General features: G+C 46.8%; 1 long non-coding RNA gene across 1 annotated transcript in view; it reads right to left on the bottom strand.

The window, feature by feature from the left end:
- Positions 1–13604: 13604 nt before the first annotated feature.
- Positions 13605–15970, bottom strand: part of LOC122374322 — a 51745-nt gene continuing 49379 nt past the window's right edge. Inside the window, exon 3 of the long non-coding RNA XR_006255194.1 lies at positions 13605–13788. This is a non-coding gene — a long non-coding RNA (uncharacterized LOC122374322). The remainder of the gene's footprint in view (positions 13789–15970) is intronic.

The following is a 15970-nucleotide window of genomic DNA, read 5'->3' on the forward strand; positions in this document are numbered from 1 at the left end:
AAATATCAACTTTGAAATTTTACCTTTTTTGACCTGACCTTGACCTGACCTCCACCCGAAAGTGACCTAAACCGTACCTGATGGTCTTATACCCAACACCATTGAGTTGAAAATGAAAAACTGGCCATAAAACATGCATCGCACAACCTTAGTAAAGTTGGGTTCATGTGGTGACCTTTGGTGACCTTTGGTGACCTGACCTGTGACCTAACCTGGTATGACCAGTGACCTCTAATAGCAACATATGTACTAGACAACTGACGCTTTATCGCTGATTTTCGACAAAATGCGTTTTACTCGGTGTTATAGAGCTTTCCCTAGAAGCCCCGTGAACGTTGAAACATTTTATCTTTGACCTGACCTGTGACGTCATCGGTGACCCCGAGGTCAATGAAATTTGGTTTCCTTCGACAAATTTGACAGGGCTATCGAAGCCGTTTGAATTTTCCGGATCCGTCCAGTAGTTTCGGAGATACGGGGGGGGGGCAAAAAATACCCCCCCCCCCCACCGCGCGGAAGGTGGCCGGGAGGCCTACCGCCTGCCGGGTTAACCCGCGCCCCAGTGGCGGTCTCAGCAAACTTCGCCCTAGTGGGGGGGGGGGGGACATATGTTACCACCCACCTCTTACTCGAAAACTAAGAGGGCTAGAAAGACGCGGTCAAAGCAGTCGATAGCACTCAATGCGTACGTTTGAAAGTGTTTAGGTCATTTTTCATCTTAGAGCAATATTGGGGTCACTGGAGGTCATCAAATGTCAAAATTTGCCAAATGCATTATATTTTTCAGAAAACATGCATTTATCTCAAGAACTACCCATAGCTAGAAAAACGCATGGAACAGCAATCGATAGCATTTGAACTCTTCTTTTGATAAGGTTATCATCAAAATTGACCTCAGGTCAACGGTTTAGCCTCCAGAGGGCAAAAACTCCAAAAATAGCTGTTTTTACAAAAAGTGTTTTTCGACAATAACACGCGCACTGCAGGGGGGTTGTTTTCAACCCCCCCTCTGGTTTTTCGCTGTAACTCAAAAACCAGTGAACCTACGACTTTGAAACTTTGTATAGCTGTTCATCAAACAATTTTACATCACCTCTGAAAACAATTAGTGTTAGGTCATGCAAGGTCAGGTCACCAGGTCACGATAAGTGACCTCACCTCATAAAAAGTTTGACGCTGTGCTACATCTACACCATTTGACTGAATGCTATGAAACTTTCAGAAAAATATCAGGAGACGATAAGAAACATTTTGTATATTTCAAATTTTTTATTTCTGTGACCTTAGGTCAGGTCACTTGTTGGGGCCCGGCATGCAATTCAACGGTCAACAACGGTTTTTCTTCAATAACTTTTAATTGAATAGAGATAGACTCCGTTCGACGTTTACCGTGTTTGTCTCGTCAATGCGGATCGAATGATATGCAACATGACGTATTTCGGTCAAGTCATGACCTTGATGATCTGAGGTCAACTTTTGAACTTGACCTTTCGAGGTCATATTATATATCATTCGATGCGCCTTGACGAGCTAAGAACGATGGTGTGTGAATTATTTCTCTATCTCTTTGGGAAGAAAAGTTGTTGCGGAAAAGGCATTTCCGGAAAACTTGCAATATTGATCTGACATTACATGACCTCTATAGGCTGAACCGTTGACCTTAGGTCAAATCTGAGTACAGCTTGGCAAAAGAGCGTTTCAACAGCTATCGAATGTTTTTTTTTTCGCAACTTTCTAGCTCATCTAGTTCCCGAGATAAAGCGGGAAATATGGAGGGATGTCGAGATCGCTAAAAAATCGCAACATTTTGAGTTTGGTGACCTCTGCTGACCTCGTTTTTGACCTGACCAAAAAATGATCTGTGTATTTCTTGTAGATCTCATCTCAATTAATCCAACTCCGTTTACCGCTTGTCGCTACGTTGCGCCGTTTTTGAGATCTCAGGGGGGTTGTTTTCAACCCCCCTGTAGTTCGTGTTCGGCTCAGACCCGTTGCAGTGCGCGTGAGACGTAACTTTTGACTTAAAAAAGCCGTCACATTTCTATTGCCAGAATCTTGTTCCTCTCGCCGAGACGCGTCGAATAAACTATGATTTAACCTCGAAAGGTCAACTTGAAAATTTGACCTCAGGGCAAGGTCATGACCTGACCGGAAAAGGTCATGTTGCATGTCAGTCGATGCGTCTCAACAAGACAAACACAATGAGACCATCCCCAGCGTTCTATCTCTTTCCAATCGCGAGTTATTGGCAAAAATCTGTTTGTAGCCTCAAATGACCTCGGATGACCTTTCTAGAGGCTATCAGCAAAAATGACACCTTGGTCATCACGGGTGGTCCAAATCATTGTGAATTGATTCTGAAATATTTGGACTGTTCCTATGCGTACACACGGATCTAGAGGCATTTCCATTTTTCTCCATTGACTTGTAATAGAAAGGTCACGCCTCTGACCTGACCTTAGGTCACGGATATAAAAAAATCCGAGATATACAAATTGTAGGCGCCCATAACAGCATGCAATCCACCAAGTTTAACCCTCGCCCGTATTGGTGTTTTTCCAGCCGCGAACGTATAGGGGGGGGGGGGGGTCCGTTGGACCCCCCCTTGCCGTTTCGCCCCTGATCAAGCTAGAGCTTCGCGGAAAAAACGAGCGTGTTGCCCGTGACGAGAGGAAGCCGATGATACCCAATTTTAAGGTCCTAGGTCATTGGTTGACCTTGCAGGTCAGGTCAATGACCCCAAAGGCGGGAAAATCGGGACCTGTTAGAACGTCCTGAAGTGTGGCTGCTATGGAGTTTTTCGGGGTGCTGATCACGAATATCATGCTAGTTTTGATCACAGATGATGTCTTCATGTATTTAGGCCAGGTCGGGTCAGGTCAGGTCAGGTCAACCAGTAAGGGTATTCGTAGTAGGTGGCAACCGCCTCTGACAGCTTCGTAACATGTTACGAAGGCACCAAAACTACTTCGTAAATGTTCATATGGTTGCTAAATTCGAATTCAGCTCCAAAAACTGGCATAGAAACATGTAAAACTCGAAAAAGTGAAACGAGGTCATCAAAGGTCAATGATCTGACCTGACCTTCAGGTGACCTTGACACCCACCCTAATGCATGGGGGCAACATCATATCACATGTTTTAACGCTTGAAACCACGAAAAGACTGCAAACGCGCGGCTAATGCGAGCCGACATACGCCGAATCGCGATTCCAGCCAAACATGGTCTCGAAAAGTAGGTCACAGGTCAAAGGTCATTTGGGTCAGGGTCATGAAATTTGCAGGGTAGGTGTGAAATTGATGAACGCGAGGGTATTGAAAGTTTCGTCGCGATCAGCCGCTTTTTACGCGAGTTATTCGCGAAAAACCATGGGAGGGGGTCCGTTCGACCCCCCCCCCCTATACGGGCGAGGGTTAAAAACTTTCTAACAAACACTGCAGGCTGGACATGATTGCAAACTTTTTTAGGCTTGGTCAGTTAACCCGCGCCCCAGTGTCAGTCTGGATTTTCCACGACCTGGTGTGGGGGTGTTTGAACCCCCCCCCCCTTCTATCTCGGCTCCTGGGCCACGTAGCGATACGCATTAACCCGCGCCCCACTGGGGGGCTATTTATAGCCCCCCCTCCCGTTTTTCTGCAATAACTTCCAAACCGCTTGACGTATCGACGCCAAACTTTCAGTACCTTCGGCTGCATCAATTTGACACCTTGTGTCAAAATTTTAACTTCGTACCTACCATAGGTCGGCCGGAAATGACGTCAGAGTGACGTCATGTACGGCCGATTTCGACGCAAAACATTGAAACACGGCAATCGCTCCCAAGAGCTCAGTTTTTAAGCTAGATCCAATTTCTTTGCATGAGAGGACTCAGAATAGACTGCGCTATCAAACTGCTATCTCGGATTTTCGAAATTTTGAAAATTTCGAAAATTTTAAATAATTAAATTCAAAATTTATATTTTTACATTTTTTCAAAAAGTTTTTGATTTTTCGAAAAAACCGGAATATATGTGATAGAACGCATTATTATGACTACCCCTAGCAAGTTTTAGCTAAATATCTTCAAAAATGGCCAAGTTATACGCATTATTGCAAAAAATTAACAATTATTAATTTTTCAAATCAATTTTCAGCACAAATTTGACATCGTACGCCAATATAAATAGCACCATCGTGTTTCTGAGCTCAAACTGCATCGAATAAACACCTTTTTTGTTGAAATATTTTAACTTCAAAATTTGACCTTTTTTGACCTGAAAGTGACCTGACCTAAGCTAAATTTGACTCAAAATGACCTCGCATGACACAGACGACATCAAATTCGAAATGTTTGGCCTAAATGGACCATAAAACACGTGTCACGTGACCGACGGATGATATAATATTTTCGTGACCTGTGATGACCTGACCTTGACCTGAAAATCAAAGTACAAGTTTGGTACCCTCAGAGTATCTAGAGCATCTGTTCACGAGTGTGTGAACCAAAAATGAGCCTGATCTGACTTGTAAGACGGCGGCCAGAGCCCAAAACGTGAAGAAGCCAAAATGCGAATAATTTTTACTTTGACCTGACCTGTGACGTCATCAGTGACCTCGAGGCCAATAAAATTAGGTTTCGCTCGACAGTTTTTCCGGGGCTATCAAACGCCGTTTGAATTTTGACGATCGGCCCAGTAGTTTCGGAGTTAGGAGGGGGGGGGGGCTAAGAATAGCCCCCCCCCCCAGTAGGGCGTGTTATACGCAGACCCCAGTGGGGCGCGGGTTAAGCGGCAATCGAAAGAACGTCAAAAATAAGGACGAAAACACTTAAGTCATTTTTTGGGTTAGGTCAAAGGTCAGGTCACCAGAGGTCACCAAAGGTAAAATGTTGACTATTTCAACATTTTGGAAACTGCCAACGGCTATCTCGGGAACCGATAGAGCTACAGCGCCGCGGAAAAGCGCATTCGAGAGCCGTTTTACAGACCTTTCTGAGTAATGTTCTCAGATTTGACCTCAGGTCAACGGTTTAGCCTCCAGAGGGCAAAAACTCCAAAAATAGCCGTTTTTACGAAAATCGGTTTTTCGGCGATAACTTTTGCCTCAAAAAAGCCATGACATTACTTTTTCCAGCATCGTGTTCCTCTCGTCGAGACGCGTCGAATGAAATATAATTTGAACTTGAAAGGTCAACTTAAAAATTTGACCTCAGGTCAAGGTCATGACCTGACTGGAAAAGGTCATGTTGCATATTAGTCGATCTGCAACGTCGAGCCAAAGACATCTAAGGCGTTTTCAGCGCTCTAGCACGCCGCTATCAGAAGTTATTAGCGAAAAACTGTTAGATTCTGTTCGTGACCTGAGATGACCTCGGGGACATAACGAGGGGTCACAGTTGCCATTTTCCGGTTCAGTGTGTCAATTTTACCTACATCTCGATATTTGAGAGTGTTTAGAATAGCGTTCGTGCAAAACAGACGCTTTTTAATTTTCTCCCATTGACTTATAATGGAGAGGCCGCAAAATTGACCTGACCTTAGGTAACCGATCTCAAAATTCCGAGATATAGGATTTTTTTACACATTTTACATTTTATACATTTTATACATTTTACATTTTATAGAGAATGACCTTGGTCTGAAATTTTCACAACATGTGTAGAATTGATGTATGATAAGGTTTACCAAAAACGGCGGCGCTCTGCGCCGCCGTTTTTGAGATATCTGCGAAAAACCGCAGGGGGGGGGGTGTTCATTATAGGGTGTGTCATTTTGGGCACTTTTTTTCGCAAAACATGGTGCTCCACTGATTTTATCGTGCCCCAGACACGTAGAAACCGTGTGGCATTTTTCATTTCCCCCAAATATTAACACCCATGCGGCGCCGACCGCCGATACTTTGGCCTAGTTATCTCTCTGCATTAGCGACCTCAGCGCCCCTGGCGGCAATATTTTGAATTAACACGCTCGCTATGCTTTGTGAGCTTGCGATCATCATTAAATGCATTTTACAGAACTGACGCCTTGTTGTTGGCTTGTCTGGCACTCAGAATGTTGATGTAAATGTGATGTTATGCATCTTAACCCGCGCCCAGATGGGGTCTGCCGAGCAACGCGGTCTGATGGGGGGGGGGGGGCATTTTGGCCCCCCTCAGATCTCGAGAACCACGCAACATAGCGACAAGCGGTAAACGGTGTTGGATAGCCCCAACGGGGAACTACCTTGTGACCAAATTTCATTGACCTCGGTCAAACCGATGACGTCACAGGTCAGGTCAAAGGTCGAATTTTCACCGTTTACAGGCATTTCAAGAAATGCGTTGTAAAATCGTGTAAAATGCATTTCATTGAAAATCATCGATGGGGAAATGTTCTTCAAACACATATTTTGCTATTTGAGGTCACTGATGCCAGGTCAGGTCACAGAGGTCAGGTCACTGGGGGGTCACAATATGAAAGTGTCGTGTGATACACGTTTTATGGTCCATTTTACATGACAAATGCGATTATGTGGGTCAGACAGACTTTAGGGCCAGCTTAGGTCACGTTTTGGTCAAGGTCAGTTCAAGGTCAGGTCAAGGTCAGGTCAACTTAGGTCAAATTTCAAAGTTGATATTTTTGCATAAAATGGGTAACGATTCGATGCAGCTCGTCACGGGGAGTTCAATGGTGGTCTCCGTTTTCCGCTACGAGGTCTAGAATTGCTAAAAATTGAGTTCAAAAATTTGACGTCATCAATTTTTAACAGTTTTTTCGCTATAACTTGGCCAAAAAAAGAGGTATCGATCTAAAATTTGGTATGTATATCGAAGAGCGCAGGGACTATCACATATATTCCGGTTTTTTTCGAAATTCGAAAAATTTTTGGAATTTTTTTGAGTTTTTCTAAAGAAATCAATTTTTTTGATTTTTGGGGGTCAAAATCCCAAAATTTTGAGAATCCGAGATAGCAGTTTTGTAGCGCCGTCTTTTGTCTACACAACCACATAAAGAACTTTAAAATTGCTTGTTAACTGTAGAATTGGTGAGCGTTTCAAGATGTCATGTTTTTTGCTCATTTTTACTCGAACATGACCTCAGTTTGACCTCAATAACTCCTGACCTGAGGTGACCTGTGACTTGAAATTTTGTGTGAAGGTGTCAAATTGATGTCCGGTAAGGTACCCAAAATTTGGCGGCGCTGCGCGCCGCCGTTTTCTCGCTATTTAAGATAAACCACAGGGGGGGCCAAAATGGCCCCCCCCCGATCAGGGCGCGGGTTAACCCTCGCATGTGTGCGGCGTTTGCCAGCTTCTAATGTGTAGGGGGGGGGTCGGTTGGACCCCCCCCTTGCCGTTTGGCCCCTGATCGAGCTAGAGCTTCGCGGAAAAAACGAGCGTGTTGCCCGTGACGAGAGGAAGCCGATGATACCCAATTTTAAGGTCCTAGGTCATTGGTTGACCTTCCAGGTCAGGTCAATGACCCAAAGTCGGGAAAATCGGGACCTGTTAGAAAGTCGTAAAGTGTGGCTGCTAAGGGGTTTTTCGGGGTGCTGATCACGAATATCGTGTTAGTTTTGATCACAGATGATGTCTTGAAGCATTTAGACCAGGTCGGGTCAGGTCAGGTCAGGTCAACCAGTAGGCGTCGTGACGGGTATTCGTAGTACGTGTCAACCGCCTCTGACAGCTTCGTAACATGTTACGAAGTCACCAAAACTACTTCGTAAATGTTCAAATGGTTGCTAAATTCGAATTCAGCTCCAAAAACTAGCCTAGAAACATGTAAAACTCGAAAAAGTGACCCGAGGTCACCCGAGGTCACCAAAGGTCAATGACCTGACCTGACCTTCAGGTGACAATGACACACACGGGAGTAACATCAACTCACATGTTTGAACGTTTGAAACCACGAAAAGCTTGCAAACACGCGGCTAGTGCGAGCCGACATACGCGAAATCGCGATTCCGGCCAAACATGGTCTCGGAAAAGAGGTCACAGGTCAAAGGTCATTTGGGTCAGGGTCATGAAATTTTCAGGGTATGTGTAAAATTGATCAATACGAGGGTACTGAAAGTTTCGTCGCGATCGGCCGCTTTTTACGCGAGTTATTCGCGAAAAACCATGGGGGGGGTCCATCCGACCCCCCCCCCCCCTACACATGCGAGGGTTAACCCTCGACCGTAAACGGTATTTTGCCACCTTCGCCCATGCAGGGGGGGTTTGGTGCGACCCCCCCTGGCGTTTGAAAACGGAGCGTCGTAGAGCTTAGCGGAAAAGACCGACGGATTGCTCTCAACGAGATCTCGCGATTGGTGGTATATTTTTTGGTCATAGGTCAACATTTGACCTACTTATGACCGGTCAAAGGTCAAATTTTCGGAAAAATCTAACTTTTTCAGATTTCCGCGCCGATTGCGGCAAAACGGTAAGAGATATCGACTTGAAACCTTCACTATCGTGGTCCTTGATCAATTCTCTATCGTTTGGTGTGTATTTCGATGTCATAACTCTAAAAATGATGCGTTGGGAGCATCGGAAGTCTGCAAGGTCATTTGTGCATTGGGTCACGTCAGGCGTGTGACGTCACTGACCTGACCCTGACCCAAAATGAACTACAAGAAGCAACCGACGATGCCTGAAATGGATAGCAAATTCGAATTCAGGGCATCAAAATACCCCGAAAAGGCATACAAGTGCAAGAAGTCATTACAGGTCAACCGAGGTCACTGACCTGACCTTGACCTTTAGTAACCTTGAAAAGGTCAACGGACATTGTGCCAATGTCAAATCAGCCAGTTATGATTCTAAAACAATCCATCAGTGTGTCAGGTCAGTCGGCATTTATACCAATGTGAAGCAATCTCCAATTTAGCGTAAATCTGGCCGGAGGTTGTTCCCTTTATGACGTCATAACTCCGTGACCTGACATGACCTTGACAAAAAAATACCAAAAGTTGCGCAAAGGATGCCCCATAGGGTACTGAAAATTTGAGCAGGCTATCTGAAACGGTTCGGCGTGTAGCTAAGAAAAACCTCAGGGGGGGGGGGTTGCACCCCCCCCCTACATGGGCGAGGGTTAAAGTACGAAATAGTCCTGTGTGCATGTATACACATATTGTATAGTACTACCCCGATCCCCGTCCTGGGCTGACGGGATACGTACGAGCACATGTTTTTAGTGCCTACTATTAGGTGTCACATGTTTTTTTTTTTGTAGCGTCATTTACTGCATAGACCCCGGGGAACAGGGGGGGGGGGGGCAGCGGGGGCGCTTACCCCCTACCCTCCCAGTTCCAACTTGAGGGCCGAGTGGGCGCCGCCCCCTTAACATTTTAAGATGCAACGAGGAAGGATCTCTCCTCCCTTTTATGGACCTGTCTTACATGTCTATTTTTAATATAAACATCAGCACAAGGTATTTCTCTTGCGTGAGAATAGTTTCTGCTGATTCAGCATCGATTTAAAAACATCTGCTATTGTCATCCCATTTTGATTTTTTCTGAACTTGATCATAACTTTGGTAGGCCAGATTTTATACTGGACCATTTTGGTTCCGGATGGTATTTGATTTGGCGTGATGAGAACATTATGACGTACAACGGTGGTAAGGTCGTTGATTGATACAGGTTTACTCGCTCCGGTGGGAGGCAGTAGCGGCGGAACACCTTCAAGGGGGGAGGGACACTGCCGGCTTTTGGTCCCACTCTTTCCATGCAACGCCCATAGGGCTAATGTTAAAATGCCCAAATCAGAGGGGGCACGGTGCCCCGGTGCCCTCCCCGTTCCGCCGCCTATGGTGGGAGGGCGGCGTGTGGGACTCAGGAGACTAATGGCTTGTGTTGTGCCTTTGGTAGGACCCTCAGTATCGCCGATGCAGGGCCTTCAGAGCCTTCAATTAGGGGCCTTTAGAGGCACCGGTGTGGGGTCCTCACAGACGCCCGTGTGGCCCCTCAGAGGTGCTAGTGTGAAGCCCTCATAAGCGCCGGTGAGGGTCTTCACAGAATACAGACGCCGTTGTGGACCCTCAGAGACACTGGTGTGGGTCTGTTACATGTGGGTGTGTGGCCCTTAGACCTGCTGGTGCGAGCCCTTTAGAAGTCGGCAGAGGGCCCTCAACGACCGGGGGGGGGGGAACTTCAGACCGGCAAGGGGCCCACAGAGGCCGGTGGCATTTTCAGAAGCCCTGTGGGGTCCTTAGATACCGACAAGGTACTCTGAGACGCCAGTGCGGCCCTCAGTCTCCGGTGTAGGGCCCTCAGAGTTGCAAGTAGGTGGCCGTCAGATATGCTTTTGCGGAACCCTCACAGGCGCAGGTGTGGGTACCTCAGAGCCACCAATATAGGGTTGCATAAATGGTGTGGCACTGGCGTGGGGACCCTCAGTGGTGTCCTTATGGGCCCTTAGAACCACTGGTGTGGGGCTCTCAGAGGTGCCGGCTGTGAACCCTCAGAGGCACTGCTGAGGGCTCTCACGGTCTCCGTTATGGGATCCTCAGAAGCCGGCGTAGACCCTCACGGAGATCTTAGTGTGGCTACTTAGGGGTCCATGAGGTGCTCTTACGAGACCTGTGAGGTCTTTCTCAGTCGAAATATAGTCAGCGTGGACCCTCAGAGGTCAATTGGTGCCGCAGGCCCTTTGTTGCCGGGTGGGCTCTCAGAAGCACCAGTGAGGGCCCTCAGTCTCACAGTCGTCATAATGGGGCCGTCAGAGACATTGGTGTGAGGCCATTACTGATTACAGGTTGGTGTAAGGCCCTTGATATGGCCCCTCTTGGGCCGGCAAGGACTCTCAGAGGCACGCTAGCGGCCATAAGAGGCCGGTAAAGGGCCCTCAGAGGCCGCCAGTAGCCTTCAGAAGCCGGCGTGTAACCCTCATGGACAATTTAGTGAGGCTTCTTTGGACTCACGAGGTGCTGTTACGAGCCCTGTTCTTTCTTAATCGAAATATGGCCAGCATGGACCCTGAGCGGTAAACTGGTGCCACAGAGCCCCTCCGACCCGATGTGTCCTCTGAATCCGATAGGGGGGAGACTGGAGGGCACGTGCCTCCTGGGACCCCCTGACTACGCTACTATTTCATATGCGTCATGTCAGGCATTTTGGACTTGCACCCCAACTTGAAAAATGTTCCTGGGCCCCTGTGACAATACATTGTATTAACCCGCGACCGCCTGGGGGGGGGGGGCGGATCCGACCTCCCTCCGTTTTTCTTGAATAACTTATGAACCGCTTACGCTATCGACTTGAAACTAGGCATACCTTCTCCCTCATCAATTTGACGTCTTCTGTGCAATTTTGAAGACAAAATTTTTAAAAAAATTTGAGATATATCGATTTAAGTGATGTAACTACATGACGTTTTCAGTCAAAAAGTGGTAAATGTTTAAAAAATCGCCAAAAATCAGGGTTTAAAGCAAATTACAAATTAAGGACATGAATAGATGCATCTTAACGAGTTCTTTAAAATGGCGATCTCGGATTTTCCATAAAATGCGTTTTTCACCCCTAAAAATTAAAAAAAAAACTATATTTTTTTGGAAAATAGCTAATAAAATCCAAAACTTGTCCCAAATTTCAACTTTCTATCTTGATTTTTGACCCCCAAATTGTAAAAAATAGCTCCAACATGCATAGGGCATGGTGACGTCATAAGCATTTTCGTGAATTAGAGGCATTTCTGAACATCGCATGTGAAAACAAATGCCACAACTAGATTCCTCGGACAAAGCTCGTCTAGAAAAGTGTATTTTTATGTCAAAACTAAAAAGTTGAAAAATTGACCTTTTTTCTTAGCCCTCTCTTAGTTATGTATGGTATAAACGATTTATTATGCTTTCAATGCACACTTATCACCAAGCACAGTGACTTGGGGTCACATATAACCATTACCATCGGATTCGGCGTGAAAAATAAGCCATAAAACATGTGTCGCACGCCCATGTAGCAGAAAGTGAAAACCGTCGGACCTTTCGTGACCTGACCTGACCTTGACCCGTACTTAGTATGACCCCTATACGCACATGGTACCTTCACTAGGCCTTTGAGGTCATTTTTGGTGAGTTCCGAGCAGCAGTTGTCGATTCCGCTGTCTGTAAGCCTAATCATGCAAAACCCCAGAATTTGACCTTTGACCTGACCTTGACCCGAAAGTTGACCTCAATCTTAAAATCTTAAGAGTGCTTTGGGAAGGTCTCGTAGAGACCTTTCGAACGCCGCCTCGCGGGGCTCGATACGACCATTGGTTCTCGAGATAACAGGGGGGGGGGGGGGTCGGATCCGACCCCCCCCCCCCCCAGGCTGTCGTGGGTACGGAAATAGCCCAGGCGGTGCCGGGTTAAAGGAAAAGGGCCACCTTTAACATGGGGATTGAAACTGAGATAGCCATCTTGTAGCCCGTGTCCGAAAACCTATCTGTCTACCTCCTTACGGCCGATTTCGGCCTCCATTCGTAGTTATCGGCAATTTTAAAAGAAAATACGCCAGGAATGCGTCCTTATTCCAGGAATGCGTTCTTATCCGACAATACAGCCACCCGCGGCGAGGCTTTGGTTTTTTACCAATCAGCTCCAACCAGCTCAGCTTTAACCAATCAGCTTATCTGACACAATCCGACGAGTCTGTCTTCTGAACGCTGATTGGCTTGAGTGTGACGTCATCGCTATGCCATCATACAGTAGGTGCCGTAGAGAGTATCAACATAGTACCAATATGTTAAATAGTTTTAAATACTTTTTCGCGAATTGTGCACTTCTGGCACCAGTTTTAAAAAGAAAATGAAAAATAATAATGTCAAAATGAAAAAAACAACGATATCTTCATATTTCACGAAGGTGGCCCTTTTCCTTTAATAGGTATTCGTCATTAGCTTGCACTCTCTGCAATCTGCTCATACTATTGCTTGTCCCTAGACGCGCTCACAGACAGCAGGGATAAGCCCATACAGTCAGCGGCCTGTTAGTTTCGCAAACAGCCGCTAGTGGCGCTAGGGTCGCCTATGTTGTGAGATAGGGCAAACTTCTCTCGCTCGGCGCCGTCTTGGGGTTAAAATTTGCGGGAAATTAACAATGCCACGCCCTTAACACATGAGTGGAGCACAATAAAATCGATGGAGCACCTTGCATTGCGATTAGTGACACACCCTAGTGTTCAAACACCCCCCCCCCACACACACTTGGGCGCGGGTTAATTTGACCTGGTGTCCTGACCTGACATGACCTGGGGTCAAAAATTTCACACCTTGTCCAAAATTGATGTACAAAAAGGTACCCCAAGCGGCGCGGCGCTACGCGCCGCGGTTTTTTATTCGCACGAGAAAAAAAAACGCGACAGGGTGGTAACATATGCCCCCCCCCCACTGGGGTGAAGGTTAAGTGCTCATCCTAAGCGTCTCGTCGCATTCTTTCGTTTGCCTGCCTTGCGCGCTGCGCTGCGCCTTTTGGTTCTCGAATTATCGGCTGGGGGCACTTACCGCCCCCCCCCCCCTCCCAGCAGCTGGTGGGTGGCGGAACACCCCGGCTACTTCCGGGAATAGAGATCACATTGGCAAATGATATGTCCTTCCAAGTTTAGAATAAAGCGACGGCATAAAACGAATAGTTAAGGTGTCCAATTTGCTCTGGTATCCACTAGCTGGGCACTTACGGATCCAACCTGACCTCCGCTCTCTTGCACCTCTGGAGCCATCCAGTCCAGAGTGCCTTTCCAACTTGTCATGGCCTGAGTGCCCGATGTCAGCTCTTTGGATATACCAAAGTCGGTGAGCTTGGCCACGATGCCATCTTTCTCGTCCCGCACCAACAAGATGTTTTCGGGCTTGATATCCCGGTGCACTGGAAAAGAACATGTTTCTGTGTTACATAGGGAAGGGTGGAAGGACATCGCCACGATGTCCTCAGGCTTACGTGCACTGACGACACTTGTGTTTTGTGACTGGCTGAGGGGGATTAGGAGGTCGAAAATTGGGACAGGATCGGTGAGGAAGGCGACAGTCGCTGCCTGATCAAGACTCATCAGTGGCGAGGGCGCCGTGAGCAGACAGATCTACCGATACTTCGACGCCTCGATAGCGAGGTTGGCCGAAGCCGACTGGCCGCACCCCTTGTATGGAAAGAGGCCCCTTTCCCCGGTCTCGATGGCGAAACACAACACGGGAAAAGAGTTAAGCCCTCGGTTTTCGCTGGCGAAACACCGGTGGCCGCCCCCTCACACACCCCAACGAGGTGAGAAAAGCCGAGGTCCCCGGAAGTAGGACGTGTCACAGTCACAAGCGTGTGTGGCCTGCCGTAAGGCATCGCACTTCCGTAACTTCCGTCTCTCACTTTTCTCACAGTCACTGAGTTCAACCACTGGATATTTATTGTCACTTCTCACAATTCACTCCCAGAATCCAGCTTCACTCCGCACCTCCACCAGACAGCGTTACACCCACACACAGACAGACTAAACCCGCCTACGGCTCACCCGCCCGAGATCAGGGCCTCGTTTCATAAAACTCTGCCGTAACTTACACCTTTCCGTAATTCACACCCTTTCAAACTACGGAGCGCAATTGAAGCGGTTTCACAAAGCCACAACTGGAATTGTTTACACCTCCGTAACTAAGCACATTTGCGTAGTTACCGTAATTTATCAAGCGTCCTACAAATTACAATTTCGTGTCAACACTTACTTTTTTACGAGAAATTATAAAACAATTATGTTGAATTTTAATCTTAAAAATTATTTATGAAAAAACAAAATTGATATTGATGACCATCCTTTATTAAATCAAATATATTGAAAATAGCAGAAAGCCAGCTAAGCAGAAGTGCTTTACTACGAAAGTGGCGCGGCGCGGCGAATAAACAAAATTCCGATAGTTGCCACAAAAAGCGACTGGTACAGAAGATTTGCAGTTTCTTTTTCTCATTTTGGCTGTTCTTTCTTCCTCACCGGGCTCAACATTATAAAATGTATTAAAAATTAGCTTCGGATCTTCACATTAATTCAAATTCACGCAACATTTTTGTACGTAGTTTACACCACTGATATCAAGAACTTGATAAAATATTTGGCGTTAATTACGCCGTTTTATGAAACCCGAATGGCATCAATTGGTCCGGATTCGAGCATTTGCCGTAAATGAAGCTCCGTAATTTCGATGGCGTGAATTACTCCGGTCTCCGGCTTTATGAAACCGAATTGGCATCAAATACGCTAAATCTGGCATAATTGACGGAACGCCGTAAGTAATTCCTTTTATGAAACGAGGCCCAGCTCGCTGGTGCCCCGCGGCGCGGGACACCAGCGACCAATCAGCGCGCTCCCCGCGCATGACCTTACCAGGTCAGACACGCCTCGGGCGCCACGTGGCCCTAGCGGCCGGCTCGGCAGCTACACGGGCCGGCCGGCGACTCGGCGGGTACCGCTCAGCAGCGGTCGGTGACAACAGTGGGGTCAATTTGAACATATTTTTACGCCTTCTCCGTCGTACCAAATTACAGCTCAATCCTGGATGAAGGAAAACTGTTTCAGTAGCGCAAATGTCACTTGCTTGCAACATGCAAGCCTCATTTTTGGACGAGCCGAGCATACCTCGAAAATAGCATAGCCTCACTTCTCCACCAAGTCACGGTGTGTTCAAACTGCCCAAACGTAGGGTAATTTGAACATACTGCCTTAACCCGCGCCCCACTGGGGGGCAGGGCTGGTAAAAAGCGCCGATTCGCTGATAATATCGGAGCCAGAACAATAGCTGTACAAGCGACTTAGGGAGCCAGAAATAAGCGTTTCAACGCAAGTATGCATGTGCAGGATAACTGCTAAGTTTTGTTTCATATTTTCATTTTATTTCTACGACAAACCTCAAAATACAAGATGCCTGAGCACAAATATTAAATTAGTAACAACTTTAAATTTCCTAATGAGGTCTTATGCGCAATGTTTGTCTACAAAGTACAAAGCTGGTAGCCTATTCAGAATAGCTGTAAATGCTTACCGCGAACAGCGTCAGCATTCATCACCGAAGAGCCA

The sequence above is a fragment of the Amphibalanus amphitrite genome, unplaced genomic scaffold (genome assembly GCF_019059575.1).
Source record: "Amphibalanus amphitrite isolate SeventyFive unplaced genomic scaffold, NRLGWU_Aamphi_draft 001639F_arrow, whole genome shotgun sequence".
NCBI lineage: Eukaryota > Metazoa > Arthropoda > Thecostraca > Balanomorpha > Balanidae > Amphibalanus > Amphibalanus amphitrite.